A 4,782-nucleotide genomic window follows, 5' to 3' on the forward strand; every position below is an offset into this window, starting at 1 on the left:
ATTGGGGAGGGTATGTGCTATGATGAGTGCTGTGAAGTGTGTAAACCTGGCGATTCACAGACCTGTACCCCTGGGGATAAAAAGATATTATATGTTTATGAAAAATAAAATTAAAAAAAAAAAAAAAAAAAAAAAAAAGAAATGCCCTCATTAGCATTTGGCCTGTGGTGGGAGCTCCTACCTGTGTGGGGCAGCCCAGTGTACTTGTGCTTCCTTATCGTTTAGACACAAGGCTGCTGTTGGTCACTGGTGCCCTCTGCACCTGTGGGATGCACCTGAAAGGTGCCTTTCTCATCAGCAAATGCTAGAAGTTCATACTTACACAAGTCAGTATTTCCAAACATTTATAGCTCTAGATATTTCCATTCATGTTTGCTTTACTAGGTATTTGCTGCCAGTGCCTAGGTCCAGGGATGACATTTTGATTGGGCAAAACAGCTGGCCTCAGCCTAGTGTTTCCATGGCTCAGTTGCTAACTGTGGCAGTGTGGAGGGTTTGGGCATCCAGATGACACCTCGGAGAAAGAATGTTTGCTTCCCTTTCCCGCCCCCAGGCTCTGAAGTCACTGACACGTTTGACACTATGCCTCATCCTTTGTAACTGTAAACTAGGACCCCAAGGACCTCAAAAGGACACCAACAAGTTAGGGTTTGATTATTTCACTCATTTCCCCATCCACCATCCATCCATGCATCCATGCATCCATCTATCCATCCATCTGTCTATCCACCATCCGTTCATCATACACCCATCATAAGCACTTATCAAGCACCTGTTGTAAGCCAGTCCAGTTCCAGGGAGTCAGCAGTGACTCAGACACTCAGCTCAGATCTCTAAGGGGTCACCATGTCTCATCTGCCATCTTTTAGATTGTACTTGCTCATATATCATCTCCATACCTCCCAGACTTCACGTACTCCCCATCTGCACAGATTCCACCACATTCACATATAACTGGTACACTTCTTTGCTTAATATTTTTCTCTAACCTAATCTAAAGAAATTTATTTAAATATAAATGATACAAATAAACTTCAATAATTTATTTTGAATAAATGTATTTTGAAAGGAAGCTCTGTATCACTGGTAACATTATGCATTTGATCTTTGTGGGTTTTCATAAAGAATAGAGTAGTGCCTACAATGTACACCTGTGCATTACCTAAAGCCATCCCAGGAACCACCAGTGGTCAGTACCCCATCCTGAGGAACTGATGCTTCATGTTTCTCCTATAAAGTCACTCTGAAATAATTATGATACCCATTTCCAGAATCAAAGTCTCAAGTAATGTGATTCTAAAGATAACTGCTGGTAAGAGTTAGATCTAAGCCTGAAACACAGATCTCCTGGCTCCAAGTCCAGCAATCCAGGAATTGAGGCCCATTAGAAGACTGCAAAATTAGTTGTATTGGTTGCCGCCAACATTTTTAAAAAATTAAATAGGAAGTAATAGAATATAGACTATCTCAGAGTATATCACCCTAAGTGAGGTTAAGTATGGCTTTATGAAGCTTGATCGTGGCATGAAATGTATGTCGTTACTCTAGGGGTTGTGGTCAGATGTGTTTGAAAGCTACTGCTCTGCTTTGTCATGCTATTTGAAAATGGGGCTACCTTGTTGGTACTGCTGTGGGCAAGGACGGCTGCATTACAAAACCCCAGGGGCTCCTGTTTGCATCATCATCAAAGCTGCCTCGCTGCCTACTCTTATAAAGTCTCATTGGAGCACAGTCATGACGGATCGTTTACATATCGACTATGGTTGCTTTCCCATTACATAAAAATGCATGATGTCCTGTATTTTATCAAACTACCTTAGCTATAACAGCAAAGCTGAGTAGTTGTGACAGAGGTCAAATGGCTCACCAGGCCAAATTATTTATTATTTGGAAAGAAAATGTCTACTCATCCCTGATCTGTGTGAATGGCACTTTCTGGAATTATGCAGTGCCCAGACTGTGCAGCTGTATGTGGCAGTACTACAGCCAGCCAGTGGCTTCTTGGCAGCAGTACTTCGTTCCAACTGCTGATTCTTCCATTGCATCTCAGTGTTTGCTTCTCTTCAGGGCTCCAAACCAAGGTTGTGTGAACAGAGAGAGCTGAGCTTTCCCTTGTAGGAGCTTTCCTGCTAATCTCTCCCAGAACAGCCCTTTCTCCCTGCTCCTGGCTGCCCTCATCACCACAGCTACTCTTCCCAAGCCTCGGGCCCCCTAGGATATATGAATGGAGGCCTTTGGACCCTTTCTGTAATAAACCCTGAATGACACCCTTAAAAAGAGGAGTGGGGTTTGGGAATAATGTGAAAAACTGTGAAATTCTCCCAGTGTGAGGGGCCCAGCCCAGTTTTGGACAGTGAATCATGGCCTTGGCCAAGATGTTCTCATTACAATCTCTGCTGACCTCCTTGGAGGAGTGAAAGCTGTTGCCTGCAAAAATAGGCAGCTTCTCAGCCTCCTCTGCCTCATGGCTTTGCCTCACTCCCTGGTGGTCTGATTCTGCATACTCCCTCTATTGCTCTGTCTGTCTTCTTCCTGAGCCACTGCTTATCTCAATCATTGGATACATGAACCCAATCTGAAGCTTAGCTAATACAAGGACTGGAATGATGGAAATAATACCTTGGCCCCATTTTTATCTCCTTGTTATTTCTCTTACTGTACCTTTTTTAGTTCAGATCACACCTGAAGTGATATATTTAAACCTGGGGCCTCATGACAAGGTGAACATCAACCGCTAGAGTGGTCCAGAAGGAAGCCAGACTGTGGTCAAATCCCCGGACACTGGTTTTGGAGGCATGTTTGAGTGAATTGGGGTTTATACAACATGGATGTGGGTGAACTGAATCTTTATTTGTCATCAAATGTAGGTCCTTCATTTTATACGTGAGACCAAGGAATATAAAGAAATGCCATCCAAAGTCAAAATAAAAGAAGAGGCTACATCGTCCACTGAGAACTCTGATGTGATGCCAGTTAGTCTCTCCATGTCACCATGGGATGAAATTAATAAGATTTCTTTTTTTCCTTTTTTGGCTTTATCCTCATTGTCCTTGGCATCATCATCACTCTCAACCTAGTATGGTTTTCATAACTAACATTTATGGAGTGCTTGCTGTGGACCAGCCACTGGGGTAAGCACTTTACACATCTCACCTTATTTAAACATCACAACCCTATGAGGCAGATATTATCCTTGTTTCAGAGCGGTGGAAACTGAGGCATTGAAAAGTCGAGTCACATAGTAATATCAGACTAGCCCTTGACCACAAATTTGTTTGACTTTTATGCCTTGTTTTTGTTTTTGTTTTTGTTTTTGTTTTTGTGGTCTACTGCTGCTTTTTTTTTCCTTGTGCCTAGAATGTGTCTGACACATAGTAGGTTCTTAATAAATGTTTGTGTCATGAATGAATGTATGGAACCAAAGTTGGTGTTCTTGACCATTTTGCTGGTGGGTCTCAAACTTGGCTCACCATTAGAATTGCTTCTAGAGCTTTTCTGAATGCAAAGGCTCCAGGTCCCTCTGGAGATTCTGAGATGAGTCCCAGGAATCTGATTTTTAATACATTTCCCACCAGATTCTGATGAAGCCAGCTCAGCCCCAAGCTGCAGACAAAATTTGGCATCTACCACTGCCACGCTATACTGCCTCATGACAAATTTGCAATTTTTTAATACTTCTGTAGAACAAATAAAACCACAATTTATGTTTCACAATTCATGTGGCTGATCTCATGTCCTTCTGACAGACTTTTCACTTCAGAACGTTATAAATTGCTTTCTTTTCTGGGATATCAGTACATAACATTGGATCTTGCAAGACAATTAGTCCTTTCCAATATATCCCCCAAAAGTCATAGCTATTTCTTATCCTTAGCCCAACTGATCTTTCTACTAAAGAAATCGGCCTCCCATATTCATGCTAGAGGAGAAAAGATCAGGGGGTAATTCAAGTGTTTTTAAATGTGAGTGACTCTTAGGGAAGGGGAACTTGAATTATTCTAGTTATCCCTAGGGTAAGCCTAAGACAGGGGCAGTCTTAAGTCTTGTTTTGCCAAGAGAGTTCCAATTTACTTCCTTTGTCCTGGTATAATTATTAATAGCACCCCTATTTAGTCTCAAACATAAATCTGGGTTTGGACAATAAATAATGTAGTCATTCTATCTAAGACCAGAAAGAAAAGAACTATAAGAAGTTTAGTTTCTGTTCATTACAAGGAAAGACTCTCATGAGACTTGAAAAATAAAACCCCCAAGTCCCCCAAAATATGCAATCAGGTTGCCAATTTAGGGAGTGAGCTTCCTGTTACTGGAGGTGTTAAAACAGAAGGCTTATGGCCATTTGCTGAGGATGATGGAAAGGAAGTCAAGCATCACTGGATGACCTTGATGGTCCCTTCTGACTAAATGTCAGAGTACAGCAGAATCTGTGGTGCCTGAGCTGTTACAGGAGCACATGTCACGCCCACATCCACATGGAAAGAAGCTGGGAACAGCAGAGCCTGTCCCTCTTGGGTAGAAGGCCATCCCATGGTCAGCAAACACAAGATGTTTTCCCAGTACTGTAGAATTGGAGAAGGCTCAAGGTATTTAGGATTTGGCTCTTAACATCACACCCAAGTTCCAATGGCCTCTGCTGAACAAGCTGGGCAAATCCTCAGGATGTGAGTACGTTAGTTGGGGTTCCTTTTCTAGGAGCCAGAGCCACATCTGCTCCCATCCATCTTTGTGGAAAGTGTGGAAAGTTTAGGCCACCATTATGCTCCCCACCTCTTCCACCCCCAG

The sequence above is a fragment of the Enhydra lutris genome, unplaced genomic scaffold, assembly GCF_002288905.1.
Source record: "Enhydra lutris kenyoni isolate GAN:26980312 unplaced genomic scaffold, ASM228890v2 scaffoldscaffold55, whole genome shotgun sequence".
NCBI lineage: Eukaryota > Metazoa > Chordata > Mammalia > Carnivora > Mustelidae > Enhydra > Enhydra lutris.